The sequence below is a fragment of the Artibeus jamaicensis genome, unplaced genomic scaffold (genome assembly GCF_021234435.1).
Source record: "Artibeus jamaicensis isolate MK-2021 breed Jamaican fruit bat unplaced genomic scaffold, CSHL_Jam_final contig_923, whole genome shotgun sequence".
NCBI classification, from domain to species: Eukaryota; Metazoa; Chordata; class Mammalia; order Chiroptera; family Phyllostomidae; genus Artibeus; species Artibeus jamaicensis.
The window spans coordinates 4,085,645-4,103,309 of record NW_026522014.1 but is presented as its reverse complement, the minus strand read 5'-3'; the positions used below and the strand labels follow the sequence as shown (position 1 = coordinate 4,103,309).

Here is a 17,665-nt window from a genome sequence, read left to right as displayed (position 1 = left end):
CAGAGAGTGGGAGAACACCCTACCTTCAGTTTCAAATGAGTTAGTAGATGGGGCCATGGGCTGGCGAGTCCTATTATGTAACTGGGAGCATTGTCAGCCTTCCTGATTATACTCAGTCACCGCAGCTGCAAAGCCTGTCCAAACCACAAACAGGAAATGAGAAAGTAGCTGCCTCTGCCACCTCCGAAGGTTTTCTTGCCTCCTGGAGATGCAGGGGAGTCTTGAGCAAGTCTGGTACTCTCTGCATCCTAGATAAAAAGAGAATGTTATTGTGAGAGTTTGTAAACATGGCCCTTGTCACTCGCGTCTTGTTTGTTTTTTAAAAAGATTTTAATGGGAAAAGAGTATTTTATTTGCTTAGATCTATACGTCTGAACAGTCTTAAAAAATAAGTGTAGAAGAGCTCTTGCTGCAGCAGAAAGATGAGGGGTGATTTCCTCCCATAGCTATTTCTTCAGACGTTTTTTCATCCTGAAATGTTATTTTCTTCTTCTTTTCAAAATGATGCTCAGAATCAAAACACAATCTGTATTTAAATTATCTGTCTGTTGCTATTCAAGAAATTTTGTGGGCTCAGACATTTAGTGATCAAATTATGCTTATAAGAAACTAGAACAAATACTCAGAAATTGTATACCTGTAATTTGGGGGAATGTATTTAAAATTTAAAAAAATAACTTTTTCCAAGGAGAGGCTCTGTGCACAGTATTAGGATGGGGCTACTCGAAATCAGAATCTGTTGCCATGGTGACGAACATGGGTGCCTGTGGGCTCTCTAAGGGAGGCTAGTGTGGTAACCACATAAGCTGCAGTGTTGTTGGGTAACCCTGGGAAGGGGGTCTGCCACAGTGCCATTCCTAGGAAACCACTATTTTACCATGCACATGTCATACTCCTTCTTTTACATGGAAATCTACCATTTTAGTATTTTCACATGCATCTGATAAAACTGATATAATGGAAAATAAAATTTACTGAGTTTTGAACAGCAGAAATATATCAAGTGAACCATATGACATACGAATCAATTTACTTTCAACAATTCTATTTTTTTAAATAAACAGCCAGTGAACCACAATTAAATGGCTTACTGTTTCCTCATCACACGCCACATGTGATTTGGTCCTTTTCTTTAATATGTAACATATAATAATTATGAAAGTCTCCGTAATTGGTTAGAACCATACATCAATGTCACTTATATTTAAGAATTCATATTGTCATATTAAATATGACAATATACTTAAGAAGAAGAATTCAAATTCTCTCATTCTTTTTTGACATTTGACATTGTCACGTGTAGCAATACACTGTGCTTCCAGGACAATAATTTTCAAGCAGTGTGCTGCAAGAATTTTTAAAACATGCAATATCTGACTATATGGTCAGGGGTGCTGACCTTCTTCCCCTTAGATCGTCAAATAAAAAATGACAACCGCCAACACAACAATAGCCGTCCAGTGTGAATGAATCAAAATTATTTCTATTCTTGTCAGATAGGCAAAAAATATATTTTCAGTGTGCCACATAATTTTAGTAATTAGTTTATGTGTGCTGTAAGTTGAAAAGGGTTCAAGATTATTAGTCTCGGATATAGATTATTATTTGATATATCAGAAATTGGTTTCCAGTGATGATGCCAGGTTACCATTTCTTCATTCAACAAATAGTTATTTAATGAAAAAAATCACAAATATTTGGCCTTGAACAAGTATTTTCACATCCTCAGGTCCTCAGTTCTCTCATCTGTAAAATAAAAGTTTAGACTGAGGGCCTTTCCAGTTCAAAAATGCCATCATTCCAGAGCCCACAAGGTAAAATAGTCTGTACATAAGTTGTTTAGTACTTTTACTTGGAACTAAGAAAAACTATATATTCAGAATCATTTCTATTCTGACCCTGTCAGAATAGAAATTCTATTTCTATTTTACTTATCTAGCCATTTTACTTATCTCACCCGTGACACTGTAAGAAGGTGCTATACTCCCATTCAACAAAGAAATGGGTTATAGAATTTCAAACCCTCCAACTCAAATTTCAGATGCTTAGCGTTACGCCACCCTGCCCACATGCTGGTGGGGCCCCTTCAGCTGTCTGGATGGATGGATGGATGATGTTTTCGTGTGACGACAAAGAAATGGAAGGCACAATTCTGAGATGTCAAAAACTCTGAGAGCGTTGCTTTTTTTAATTATTCAAGAACTCTACTATGAAAGTGACAAAAGACTAAACTGAACTGTCACAAAATACGAACTTCCAGACTCATCCAAAGACAATGAGCTGTAGAAAGTGGGCACTGCTTAGTGCAAAAACAAGGCTAAAAATGGGACTCTGACATTGGCTTACGGCTCATTAGTACCCACTTATGTCTAGTCATACTCAAACGATTAATCATGGATCGAGGTCTGATCAATTGAATTTCATAAAAATTAAGTGCTGGTACAAATAATCCTCCGCAATGAGCACTTAAAATGACAGACATGACTTCATGTAGGGTGTCTTCATTAACCTGAATGTTTTTCCTATTAATCCTCTGAAAGCACTTTCTCTTTCCCTGTACTTGAAGATGAGGCTGATAATGATGCTTCCATTCGGGTGTCCCCATTTATTTGCAAAACCATTGTGTGTTCCACAGGCTCCTTCCACTATATACATGGTCTTGTGTCCAGCAGTTTTATAGACTTTTTACTGAATCAATACTGGCCCTTTCCTCTCCTGGTCGTGTAGCAGAGGCCCCCAAATGCTTTATAACACAGTGAATGCAATTCTGCCTCTTTGTATTGGAGGCTTCTTTACTGCAAGTCCCAGTGTTATACCCCATTTCGTTTTTTTTTGTTATGTGAAAGAGTGTTCTGATGACAGGTTTCATTTCCCGGAATTTATTACCTATTGTGTAAACTGCGGTTCAGTCACAATGACCCCATCTGCATTTAGGTTGAATGGGGGGCCCCACCCGGACACAATTTAATAAAGAAAGTAATGAGGCCACTCCAAGCTCATAGATGTGTCAGCACCGTGAAAAGGGTCTATAATCAATGCAAATGCGATGTTTCCCTGCTTTGTGGCGCACAGAGGTTTGACACCCATCTCTTTTGCTGGATCAAATCAGCCTCCCTCTTCGCTTTGAGAATCTAATGAAAGGTATGGACTCTCTTCTTCCCTCAGAAAAAAAAAAAGAGCTCGTGGCTGGATAATTTATTGAAATGTTAATTGGTGGGTTGCTTTATGCTTTATTTTTTCCTCTCTCCTGTTGCAAGAATGTGGTCAAGCCTCTTGAGAGGTGAATGGTACCCCTGAGATTGTGCAGAGCATAACCTGCCAATCCATTCTTGGGAGGCCCCCCGGAAAGTTCAGGAACCTTTGTCCTGTCCAAGGATGGGGCTGGGAGAGTATCAAATAATGACCAAAGAGGATGGGGCTTAAGGTCAAGTTTAATGCGATTTCAAGTTTATTAAATAATGTGATATTTTTGCACACTTATATGTAGCTATACGTTCCCATCCTTTCTATATTTCTACACACTCATCCACACACACCATCCACACACACAACTGTGCACAGTATTTCTGAGGATTTGTGACGCTTATCCCCAATCCACTCCCCGAGGTCAATAGCAAGAACTTTAACATTATTAAGTGCTACTATTGAGTTTTAACAAAGGATAATTCATGTATTTTTCATGACAGGGGCAAGGGTTGAGAGGTCGAATAACTTTCTCAAGGTCACACAGGCTGCACTGGTGGAGGCAGGACTTGAATCCAGACATGTACAGGGTAGCGGCAAGCCATCCTGTTGCCACAAAAGCCTCTGCTCTAGGATGCTATCCTCGGGGCTGGATTTTTACTTCTTTAATTTTCCTTAGTTTCCTAAAAAACACCTTTTAGTGATCCCCAGTTCTGAACACAGTCGGAATGTAGCCAGTTCCCATCCAGACAGTAGTCACTCTTTGTGCTCTGACGTGTTAGAAGAGGCCCCTGCCGTGCGATTTCACCCGTTAGATCCAGCTCCCCAGAACACCATCCCAGCTCTTAGAAGGACTGAGGGGCCCTGGCTAGTTTTTCAGCGCTCCAGACTTCAGGAGTACTTATCGGCAAAATGGGGATGATAAAAATACCTATGACATGAGATTGTTGTATGAATTTTATAAAAGCAGGACACATTAATTACTTGGCATAGGCCCTAGTATATAATAAGAGTTCAATAAACAGCAGCTCACTATCATAATTAAACTGCACTATTCTAACTGTGAAGACTTGCCTCAGTGGACACTTCTTGAAAAGCAGACAAGGTCATGGATCTGGGAGTTCTTCAGGTTTGCAAATCTTTCCTTTGCACTCCCAGAGCATCCCAAACATATTTCTTTGATGCTTTTAAGATTCCATAAAAATTTTGTTTTCACATTATTTGTTTTCCTTAACTAGACTGTTAGCATCATATTGATCTTGACATCATGGTAGTTTGTATAGGAGCAAGTACAGAGGACAAAGACTCCAGGGCGCACCATTCAACCTATACTAATTGTGAATGGTACCCTCCCTGTACTCCTACCACTGAACCCTGCTATCACCTGGGTATGCCCAGATAAAATATGGCTATAATGACAATGACTCCGTGTGTACAAATAGCAGGTATGAAATCATATTTGAAATAAAATAGAAAAGAATGAAGTCCTGCATCTTCAAACATACCGCCCCTGTTTTTTCTCTTTTTTTTGTTTTTTTTTTAATTTGTTTTCGCACGCTCCAGCCATCGTTTTTTGTTTTTTTTTTTATTTTTTCGACAAGAACTGCTCATCTTTCCCTAGTTTGTGTAAACTGAGATCATTATAAGTCAAAATTGATACATAAGGCGTCTTCAAAGCTGATGCATAGAATTCCTACACCAGTAATTTAAATGGGTTCTCAAAAAGCTGAAAGGAATCCTGATTTCATTCAATTTACTATTGATGTGACTCACGGAGAGAAAGGTTGACTATTAACAAAATTGTTAGGCTTGAGGAAAGGTTTCAGGTAAAGAAAATGAAGAGCATTTAAGTTTTAAAATGTAAATGAAGCTTTTAGCTGTAGAACAGAATACAATTCAGGCCAAGCTAATTTCAAATATATGATAATTTCATTACCTGCATTGAAGCTTTCCTTGATCCAGTCTGTAAAAGAGTAGTTTGCTAATTAATAATTACAAAATATGGGAGATATTTTAGGCATTGTTTTCAAGCATGATTTGTATTTGCTCTTTTTAAGCACCATTTGCTCACAAGCTGCTAATTATAGTTTTAATTCATTTATTAATCTAGGCTTAGCAGAATCTCTAGTAATGTTTTGCTAGTCACCACTGTTATTGTAATTACTTTAAAACTATATAAGTGCATTTATGTTCAAATAATATCATTCAGAATTTTAAAGGTAATTAAACTTCATTTTTTGGGTATAGGCTATGAGTTAGCTCTTAATTCACTCACAAAGATTTAACAAGCAATCTCTACATTTATATTCTCAACTGTGTAGTGAAAGATTAAACTGCTTTGAATAAATAAGACATTCTTATAAATATTAAAAACCATCAATAATTTTTTTATTAAGCTACAAAATTTGTATCCATCTTACACTCACAATCATTAGATAAATAACTTGTTTAAGCTATCTAATGCAATAGGGTGTATTTCCACTTCAGTTAAAATCCTTACATGTCCAAAACTATCATAATCTACTTTTGTAAATGATATTAATTTCAGTGGTAAATGGTAATAATAATTATTATAATGGATGATTAAAGACAACTTATATCAACTCATGGCTGCCTTTCAAAATGGTAGTCTTTTTTCTATCTCAATAGTTACAGAGAACCCACTGATCATCCAGTCTCCCCTGCAACCTCTGACAAATCTTTTTGAAGGTCCCCTGGTGACACTCCTTCTCTCTCTTTTCTCTGGACTTCCCTTGGGATTCTGCCTTGAATTGTTTTTCGTTCTCCTTCTCTCTCACCTTTCATCTTAACTGTTGCCATGGAGTCAACCATAATAACAATTCCCAAATCAATAGCTGTCTGACTTTTCACAAGCAGCTCAATCCAATAGCTCAGTTTGTCTCTGTGGTATTTCTTTATACATGTAAAATCAAAAATATCCCAGTTTTAAATATTCAAATACTTTATTAATTGACAGATATATTTTTGCTGAAATTAGCATGGCTGGGTACATGATTTTCTTATTCTTAGCAAGTATGATTTGTTAAATGAGTTTTAAATTATTTCATTTTTATATTTTATGACTTTTACATAAATAAATTCACAGAAATAAACATTCTTTATACTGTGGGGTTTTTTTGTAGAAGCTAAATGCTTATATTTTTAATTTTTTAATTGTAATTTATTGATTATGCTATCACAGTTGTCTCGATTCTCTCCCTTTGCTCCCTCCACCCAGTATTCCCTACTCCTTCAGGCAACCTTCCCATCATTGTTCATGTCCATGTGCTTTGGGTATAAGCTTTTCGGCTGCTCCATTCCCTACACTGCACTTTACATCCCCATGGCTATTCTATAACTACTTATTTGTACTTTTTAATCCCCTCACCACTTCACCCATTCCCCCACATCCTCCTCCCATCTGGTAACCCTCTGGTAACTAACTTCTTTTCTCTTGATGCTTTTAAGATTCTTTCTTTATCTTTAACCTTTGGCTTTTTAATTATAATGTGTCCTGTACTGGGCCTCTTTGCATCCATCATAATTGGGATTCTCTGTGCTTCCTGGACTTGCATGTCTATTTCCTTCACCAAATTAGGGATGTTTTCTTTCATTATTTTTTTAGATAGATTTCCAATTTCTTGCTCTTTCTCTTCTCTTTCTGGCACTCCTATGGCAAATGTTGGACCTCTTGAAGTTGTCTAAGAAACTGCTTATGCTATTTCCATTTTTTAATTCTTTTTTCTTCTTGTTCTGATTGGTTGGGGTTTTTTTTCTTCCTTACATTCCAAATTATTGATTTGATTCTTGGCTTCAACCACTCTACTGAGTTGGACTGTTCTTTCATTTGGGCCATATTACTTTATCTCCTCATTTTGGCAGCCTCCCTTCATTTGTTTCTATTTATGATGTAGAGCTGCTTTCACTCTGTGTCTTGGTAGTGTGGCCTAAGGTAATAGGTGACCTATAGGGCCCAGTGGCATAGCCTCTGCTATCATCCAAGCTGGGTACTCAAAGTGCACCCTTCATGTAGAAAACAGCTAAACTTAGTTCCCCAGACATGTGGGTGAGGGAGACATACTGACTTTATTTACCCTACAGCAGGTCAATGGCCTGGGTAAATACCCAGGCCAGTCAGCTTCAATGACTGGCTGTGACCACTGACCACCAACCTCCATCCTCTGTGAGGACTGGATGTGCAGGGGCAGGGTAGTGGTGCTCCAACATGGTCTGTAGCAGTCCACTGGGTGCACTGGCCCTGAGTTTTCCCAGGTGGTGCAGGTCAAGGTCAGCCCCTACCTGTGTTTTGCCTGGGTCACCCTGTCTGAGCTATAGAGCAATCTGAGATGGATGCTACTTGTGCTGGGCTTGGAGATTCCCAGACAAAGCCAAACTGGGAATCTAATCTAGCTGCTGCTTGGGCTCACTGAATGCAGTTGTTGCTTGTTTGATAGGGTTAAGGAGTCAAGATCAGCCATTCTCATGGAAAAGCAACTTGGGTGACCTGTAAGTTGAGTGTAACAGGGCTTCTGAGGATCTCCAAAGCAGGTCAAACAATGTTAGCCAGGTTGATGGAGTCTCAGATATGGCACCACCTTACTGGCTCTGTGGGCAGAGGGCTTAGCAAAAGGACAATGGCCTTTGCTCACCTTGATGTCAGACACTCAGTTTTTCCCTGTATATCACTGGTGCCTTTCAAGTTGCCACTCCAGTGCTGGAGCTCAGAGGGAACCAGTCTGAATAGGTGTGTCTATGTGTGGATTCCCCAAGAGAAACTGCTTAGGGCATCAGCAGCCTGTTCCACTGATTCAATCCGCACTTGTTTCCACAGCCAGAAGTTGTAGAGACTTATTTTCCTGGCACTGAAACCCTGGATGAGGAAGCCTGGTCTTGGTCTGCAACTCCTTGCTCCCAAATTACGCCTCCCAAATTTTTATCCATGTGGGTGTGGGACAAGCCTGTGCCATGTCTGTGTCCCTCCTATCAGACAGGATGGATGTGGTTTCTTTAATTCTGTAGTTGTCAGACTTCCATTCAGCTCAATTTCTGATGTTCTTAAGTGATGGTTGTTCTATCTTTTAGTTGCAATTTTAATGTGGTTTTGCAAGGAGGGGAGCCATGTCTGTCTATACCACCATCTGGACTGGAAGTCCTATACGGCAGTTCTTAATGACAGACTGATCCCATGTGAAAGCCTCTCCCTTCTATAGTGAATAACTAGAAATAACAGGAAAAAATGTGTGATTTAAAAATCTATTACCACAGAGGAAAATATGAATGGGTAATTTTGGAGGAATCCTAGAAAGATTAAAAAATATATGGAATTAAATATGAGGAAAAGGACTATTAAAACAGAAACAGGAAAAAGCTATGATAAACAATGTTCTGAAGGCTGCTGATTCCAGACAAAATGGAGCGAACACATTTTAGGTCTCCCACTACTCACGGCAAAAAATCTCAGGCAAAAAGATGTAAGACACAGAAGACTCTAAGGGGGAAAAAATAAGATGGGCTGTCTAGGGACCTCAGGACTTGAGGAAAAACCTTTCCCTGAGTTTTTTTCTTGCCCCATAAATAACTCAGCCTGGATTCTAGAGGAGCTTGAAGCTTAGAATCACCAATAGTCAGACAAAAAACAGCCCCGAGAAAAGTCTGCTTTCTCTAGGCAGTAGATCAGGAAAATACTGGCCAATAGAAACTCTTTTTTTTTTTTTTAATCCTCACTCGAGGATATGTTTTTATTGATTTTAGAGAGAGAGGAAAAGAAAGAGAGACAGACATCGATATGAAAGAGAAACATTGAGAGGCTGCCTCCCGTACACACTTCAACTGGGGATCAAACCCACAACCTATGTATGTGTCCTGACTGGAAATTGAACTGATGACCCTTCCACATTCAGGACGACACTCTAACCAACTGAGCCACCTGGCCAGGGCAGAACTGAGACTCTTTAACCACACTCCCCTGTTCTTCGGGTGAACACTAGGTAAAAGACACCACACCCCTTCCTCACCACAGTGGGTCCTTCGGGCCAGAGCTCTGCTTTCCACCCTTTCCCTCTATAGTAATGAGGAGAGCGCCCCCTGCAGGCAGAACTCTGACTTCCCCTGCCCCCTGTAGCAACAGGCAGTGCTCTTTCCTACAGACTTTTTGGGCACAACTCTGACTTTGACTTTGCTCCGGCTGGAACTTGGAAGTGCCCCTTGCCACAGAACCTGTATATAGAACTTTCACTTATAATGTCTTCTTTCACTTACTGGGTGGTCACCTGTCCCATGTAAGTCAGAGGGTGAAACTTTGTCTTTCAAAGTCTGCCAAACAGTAAAGAGGTAGCACCCCCACACCTGCCTGAACAGTTCTGAGAGACCGTGTGATACAGTGCTGTCGTCTGGGTAACACACGAGCAAAGCAGATCAGGATAACAGAGCCGACCTGATAAGCTACACTGATGTTTGATCCACAGCATGCAAAAAGCACATTAGGGTATGTATTCTGAACTTAAACAGATTAATGAAGAAGATTGACTAGGGAGCAAGGTCTTATAATACAATATCCCAAGTGTACCAAATACAGTGCAAAGTGATTTTTCATACTAAGAACCAGGAAAACCTAGATTCAAATAAGAGAAGACAATTAACAGCTGATAATAGATAGATGACAGATATTGAAATTGTTTAACCAAGTTTTTCAAGAAGCTGTCAAAATATGCTTTAACAAGCCATTGTGAACAGTTTGAAACAAATTAAAAAATAGAAAATACCAGCAAAGAAATAGAAGATGTAAAGAAGAACTGAATGGAAATTCTAGAACTAAAGAATACAATAAACTAAATGAGAACTCACTGGATGGACCCAATAGCAGAATGGAGAGGACAAGGAAAGAATCAGTGAGATAGGGCAAGATAAATTATTCAATTAAAAAACTAAAGAAAATAATTTTATTTGAATAAATTGCGCCCTAGAGACTTATGGAATAGTTACAAGAGATCTAACATTCATGTCATCAAGGTCCCAGAAACAAAGAAAAAAAAAGAATGCATATTTGAAGAAATAATAGCTAGGAGCTTCGCAAATTTGATTAAAGATATAAGCCTACAATTCAAGACACTTAGTGACCTACAAGCATAATAAATCCAAAGAAATGCATATCTAAATGTACCCTACTCAAAATTCAGAAAACTTACAAGGAAAGTTTTGAAAGCGGTTAGAAAAAATATATTATTTACAGAGGAACAATGATTCAAATACATAATAGCTGATTACTCATTAGAAATCACAGTGCTCAGAGAAAGCATTACAAAATTTTTAAGTGCTAAAAAAAAAGATCGTTGACCCCAAATTCTATATCCAGCAAAAATATACTACAGGAGTAAGAAGAATTATACATTTGAAGAAATTTTTTTCAAGCGAAGAGAATTTATCACTGACAGAATTTAAAAAAAAACAGCTAAAGGAATTCTTCATACAAAAAGAACATAATACATAAGGAAACTAAGAACATTAGAAATAAAGAAAGAACAGCTAAATAGGTAAAGATAGATAGATAGATAGATAGATCCAATATATTACTTTTTCCTTGCAATTTTTAAAAATTGTGTTTAGCAGTTAAAAGTAAAAATTAATAACAATGTCTAATAGAGGTCTCAATGTATGTAGAAGTAATATTTTAAAACAACTACTGTGTCTATATAAAGGAGGAGGATGAAGTGCCCTAAATGATAGTGATGTGTCCATATCCCACTGGAAGTGAAAAAACATTGATAATAACACATTACATTAAGCTTATATATACTTAATGTAACCCCTAGAACAACCACTTCAAAAAAACTCAATATAGTCATAGACTGTATATGAAAAGATGATGCCATAGATAAATCAAGATGGAATAATTAAAAAACACTCAAGTAACCCAATGAAAGACAGGAAAGGGAAAACTGAGGAATAAAAATAAGGAAACAAAGAACACAAATAATAAAACAACAAATTCTGAAATATCAATAATTACCATAAATCCCAATGGCTTAAATACACCAATTACCAGTAAAGATGGGTATATACCATGAATGACAACACAGTCAGTTACTTCAAATATAATAATTAGGTTAAAGGTAAAAGGATAGAAAATGTAGCATACAAACACTCAACAAACGAAAGTCGGAGTATCCATGTTAATATTAGATTAAGAAGTCCTGGCTGGTGTAGCTCAGTGGATTGAGCGTGGGCCTGCAAACCAAAGGATTGTGGTTTGATTCCCAGTCAGGGCACATACCTAGGTTGCGGGCCAGTTCCCAGCAGGGGACGCACAAGAGGCAACCTTACATTGATATTCCTCTCCCTCTCTCCTTCCCTTCCCCTCTAAAGATAAATAAATAAAATCTTTTTAAAAATATTATGTTAAGTAGACTTTAGAACAAAGAAAATGACCAGGGACAAAACCAGACACTATATAATGGTACAAGGGTCAATTCACCAAAAAGACATAAAAATCTTAAATGTTATACACGAAATGTGAAAGCTGCAAAGTACATGAAGCAAAAGCTTCCAGAAATGAAAGGAGAATAGAGAAATCCACAGTTAAGGTTGGGGACTTCAATACCCATTTATTAGAAATTGATAGAAACAGCAGGAAAAGATGTCGGCAAGGATGTAAAGGAATTGTACAAAATCATTAACCAATAAAATCTAATTGAGATTCATAAGAACACACCACCCACAACAACAGACAGACATTCTTTTTAAGTGCACATGGGACATTCACAGTAGACTGTATCATAGATCATAAAATAAACTGTACCAACTTTAAAAGAGCTGAGATCACATTAAATATGTTCTCTGATCATAATGGAAGTAACCTAGTATTCAACAACAGGAAGATAACAGAAAAATCACCAAAAACTTAGAAATCAAACAACCTACTTCTCACTAACCCATAAATTAAATAAGTAGTCTCAAGGGAAGTTTTTTAAAAAATTAATGGAATTAAAATGAAAATACAATAGATCAAAATGATGGGAAGTCAAAATGAGCTATTACTGTATACTTACCAGAATGGCTTAAACAAAAAATAATAATGACAACACCAAATTCTGGTGAATATCTAGAGAGTCTGGATCATTCACAGATTTCTGGTGGAATGTAAAATGGTACAGCTATTCTGGGAAACAGTTCAGCAATTTCTTTTAAAAAAAGCTAAACATGAAATATTGCATAAATCAGCAATTTCCCTCTTGTGAATTTATCTTACATTCATACAAAAACCTATAGATGAATGCTCATAAAAACTTAATTTGTTACAACCCAAACCTGAAATCAGTCCACATGTCCTTTGAAAGGTAGATGATTTAACAAATTGGGGTGCATTTACTGACTATAGAAAAGTAGCTAGCAATTATTTTAAAATGAACTATTGGTAAAACAACTTGGCTGAATCTCCAGGGAATGGGCTGAACAAAAAAGTCAGTCTCTAAAAATTACATACTATATGAGTCCATATGTGTGTGTGTGTGTGTGTGTGTGTGTGTGCTATACATATATATATATATAGAGCATATATATATATATATATATATAGGCACGCCTCATTTTACTGCATAGCCTTATTGTACTTCACAAATACTGCATTTTTTCACAAATTGAAGGTTCATGGCAACTTGCATCGAGCAAATCACTCAGCACTATTGTTCCTCCAATAGGTTCAAATGATGGTTACCATTTTTGAGTAATAAATTATTTTTAATTCAGGTAGGTACATTTTTTAGACATAATGCCATTGCACACTTAACTACAGTGTAGTGTAAACATAACTTTTATATGCATTGGGAAACCAGGATATTTGTGTAATTCATTTTATTTCAATATTTACTTTATTGCAGTGGTCTGGGACAAACCCACAGCCTGGAACAACTCTGAGATGATGCTTTTAGAAAAAGACAAGTTGGTGGTTGCCAGGGGTCAGGGAAAGGAAGGATGGAGAGGAGGGAGGTAAGGCTCTGAAAGGGAACTTGAGGGCCCCTGGTGGTGGAGGTGTTGGACCCGTTCAGCACCTTGACTGTGGTGGTTGACAGAAAACAACCCATAAAGGTGATAAAATTGTATAGTATTTACTACACATACACACAAGTACAAGTAAAACTAGAAAACCTGAATAAAATCCAGTTGTGATATGATACTATAATTTTTAAAACATCATCTTTGAGGGAAACTAGGTAAAGTGTCCAAGGGATCTCTCTGTATTATTTACCACCACTGCATGAGCATCTACTCTTATCTCAATAAAATTTTAATGAAAATTATCTGTGGTGTATAGCTAAAACAGTACTTAGAGGAAACTTTATAAGAATAAAATTCTTTACCTTTAACTCAATTGCCAGTAATTTTTGCTTAGAAAGCCCTGATTGTGCTGAAACATGAAAATATCAGTTGCTCGAGACAAATACATGCAGATTTAAATGTAAAATATAATACTACAGAACTTTTAAAAGAAAACTTCATGACCTAGAACTAAGTGAAGAATTCTTAGATATGACTTCAAAGCTATGATTCATAAAAGAAATAATCAGTGAATTAGAGTTCTTTAAAATTTAAAATGTTTGCTCTGCTATCTACCCTATTAAGAAGATGAAAAAGATGAGCCAAAGATTAGAAGAGAGTATTTACAAAACATATTCAGAGGAAGGGAGGGAGGGGGTTTTTGGGGGGCCGGTTTCATATTCGTAAAACAGTTATATCCAGAATACATAAAAAACATTCCAAATTCAGTAGTGAAGCAAACGATCCAATTAGAAGTGGGTAAAAGGTTTTAACAGTTTACCAAAGAAAATATATGAATGGCAAAGTATGTATGTTTCAAAATATTCAATACCATTAGTGTGGTAAAAAGATGTCCCCTTCTAACCCCTGAAACCTGTGAATATAAATATCTCACTTGGCACAAGGGACTTTGCAGATGTAATTAAAGTTAGGACCTTGAGATAGGGCAATAATCCATGGTCAGCCAAGTAGGCCCACTCTAAATCACATAAATCCATAAGAGACGAGACCCTTTTGTGCTTACAGAGATACAAAACCACAGAAGGTCAGAGAAATGCAATGCTCCTGGCTTTGAAGACTAAAGGAAGGCCATGAGCCAAGGAATGCTGTTGACCTCTAGAAACTAGAGGAGGCCAGGAAACAAATTTTCTTCTCAATTTTCCAGAAAGAAATGAAGCCCTGCCTGCACCGTGATTTTAGTCCAGTGAGATCTGGATCAAACTTCAGAACTACAAAATTGTGAGTCAATAAATTTGCGTTGTTTTCAACGGCTAAAGTTGTGGTAACTTGTTATGGCAAGTATAGAAATTTAGTAAAATTAGTCATTATAGAGATGCAAATGGAACCCATGAGATACCACTACACACCTATCAGAATAGTTAACTGAGGGTTACTAACTGTAGCACATGCTGGAGAGGATGTGCAGACGTTGGACTGCTCATAAACTGCAAGTGGGGATACAAAGTGGTATAGCTACTGGGAAACAATGTGGAAATTTCTTTAAAAACTAAACACGCAGCTATCACATGTCCCAGCAACCGTACGCCTAGGCATTTATCCTGGGAAAAAAGAAAGCTAATGTTTACACAGAAACCTGTCATACTTATAGAAACTTCATTTGTAATAGCTCCAAACGAAGAACAATCCGCATGTCCATTAGTGAATGAATAAATAATCCAACTGTTTATTCATATGATGGAATAATTTTCAGCAATAAATAGAAACAAAATACTGACATGCAACTACTTGGATGAATCTCAAGACCATTATTCTGCAAAAAAAAAAAAAGTGAATCTCAAAAGGTTAAATACTGTGTGACTCCATGTGTATAACATTCTTTTTTAGTTTTCTTTTATTGATTATGCTATTAAAGTTGTCCCAATTTTTTCTCTTTGCCCCCCTCTACCCGGCACCCGTCACTCCCTCAGGCAGTCCCCCCACCATTGTTCATGTCCATGGGTCATGCGTATAAGTTCTTTGGCTACTCCATTTCCTATACTATACTTTACATCCCCCGTGGCTATTCTGTAACTACCTATTTGAACTTCTTAATCCCCTCACCTCTTCATCCATTCTCCCCAAATCCCCTCCCATATGGCAACCATCAAAATGTTCTCCATATCCATGATTCTGTCTCTGTTCTTCTGTTTTGCTTAGTTTGTTTTTTAGATTCAGTTGCTGATAGATATGTATTCATTGCTATTTTATTGTTCAAAGTTTTGACCTTCTTCTTTTTTCTTAAATAAGTCCCTTTAACATTTCATATAATAATGGTTTAATGATTATGAACTCCTTCAGTTTTTTCTTGCCTGGGAAGCTCTTTATCTCGCCTCTGATTCTAAATGATAGCTTTGCTTGGTAGTGTTGGGAACCACCCTGCTTGGTTTCAGGAGCTGTAAACCTCCCATGGTTAAGGCTGAGTGAGTAACCTTCAGACCATAAGCCACTAAGGAGACAAAGCTTATCTCCCTGGCAGGGGCACCACTTCTGCTCCTTTTTCCATAACTGGCCCCCAATGGGTAAGATTCCCCAAGGGGGGAATCACCTAAGACAGGCATGATCACGTGGAGGCCCCAGGGAAGGACTTGGGGGGCTATGGAGAAAGGGGGTGATGGACCCTCACCCCTTGGCTTTGATGAAGCCTGACTGCTGAAACAATGACAGAGGGTGGTGCAGCTCGGTGCTGGAAAGGGCAGGCTCTCTGGGTGATCAGGCCTGAGAAAGGATATGTAAAATCCTGTGAAGCCTGCTTTGCTAAGAGTGCTCTTAGTTAAATGATAAAGGCCCAAGCAGGAAATGAGTTTGTTTCCCACAGTTTTGTAGCCTTTTAGCTGATAGACCCTGACTCAGAAGAAGCCCTAATAGTTCTTTATATGCTATCTACTGTTTGATCCTTACTGCCTGACAATGATTAATGAGCTGCACCAGCATTCCTGTACAAATTAAACCCAATAAAAGCCTGCCTAGGCAAGGTTCAGTGTGCTCTCTCCACTTGAGAGGCTGGCCAAGGCTCTCTGAGGCACTGCCCCCCTTGAGGGAGTAGCCACGCTGTCCCTTTTCCTCCACGGGACTCAGTAGTCCATGTGAATTTATCTCCTATCTCATCCATGACACCACGGTAACTGCAGGACAGTGTACACATCAGGATACAATAACCTTGGCTCTAGGTCCCTGTTTTTCATAACTTTGAATACTTCTTGCCAATCCCTACTAGGCTGCAAAGTTTCTTTTGAGGAATCTGCTGACAGTTTATGGGAACTCCCATAAACTGTCACAGGTAACTCTCTGCTTTTTGCTTGCTGCTTTTAAAATTCTCTCTTTATATTTAACCTTTGGCCTTTTAATTCTGATGTATCTTGGTGTGGTCTTCTTTGGGTCCAACTTTTTAGAGACTCTCATGGACTTTCATGTCTATTTCCTTCACCAAATTAAGGAATGTTTCTTTCATTATTTTTTCAAATAGATCTCCAGTTTCTTGCTCTTTCTCTTCATTGTCTGGCACACCCATCATGGAAATATTGGAATGCTTGAAGTTGTACCGGCTGCTGCTTACATTTTCCTCATTCTATAGGATTCTTTTTTCTTTTTGTTTTCTAATTGGTTGTTTTCTCCTTCTTGTGTTCTAAATCATTGATTTGGTTCTTGGCTCTATCTGCTGTACTCTTGTTTACCTATAAATTGTTCTTTATTTCAATTAGAGTATTCTTTATTTCTGACTGGATCTTTGTTATGCTGTTGAGGTGCTCACTAAGTTCCTTGAGCTTCCTTATAACTGGTGTTTTAAACTCTGCATCCGATAAATCCATTATCTCCATTTTGTTTAATTCTTTTTCAGGAGTTTTGATCTGTTTTTTCATTTGGGCCATTTGTCTCCTCATTTTGGCAGCCTCCTGCATTTGTTTCTGTGTGTTAGATAGAGATGCTTTTACTCTGTGTCTTGCTAGTGCATGTCCTGTAGGGTCCAGTGACACAGCCTCCCCTATCACCAAAGCTGGGCACTCAATGTGTGCCCTCTATGTGGGCTGAGTACACCTCCTCTTGCGGTTGAGTCTTGATTGCAGATAGCAGGTCAATGGGAGGGATTTACTCAGGCCAGTCAGCTACAAGGACTGGCTGTGTCCACTGACCACAAACCTCCACCCTCTGTGAAGGACCAGCTCTGCAGGGGCAGAGTGGTGGTCCCCCAGTGTTGTCTGTAGCTGTCTACTGAATGGGAAGCCTTGTCTCTGGGATTTCCTGGGTGGTACAGGCCAAGGTCAATCCCCACTTATGTTCTGCACCAGGCCACCCTCCCTGTCTGAGTCATAAAGCAATCTGAGTTGGCTGTTTCTTATGCTGGGCTTAGAGATTCCTGGGTGAAGCCAAGCAGTGAATCTAGGCTGGCTGCTGCTAGTGCTGGACCTTAGCAAGAGGTATGGGGGGTGGAGGCTCACTGAGACCAGCTGTTGCTTGT

General features: G+C 38.3%; 1 long non-coding RNA gene across 1 annotated transcript in view; it reads right to left on the bottom strand.

Annotated features, from left to right (window-relative positions):
* The window catches only part of LOC128625825 (uncharacterized), a 129,575-nt gene that overhangs the window by 12,025 nt on the left and 99,885 nt on the right, over nucleotides 1-17,665 (bottom strand). The window contains exon 3 of the long non-coding RNA XR_008389650.1: nucleotides 24-248. This is a non-coding gene — a long non-coding RNA (uncharacterized LOC128625825). The remainder of the gene's footprint in view (nucleotides 1-23; nucleotides 249-17,665) is intronic.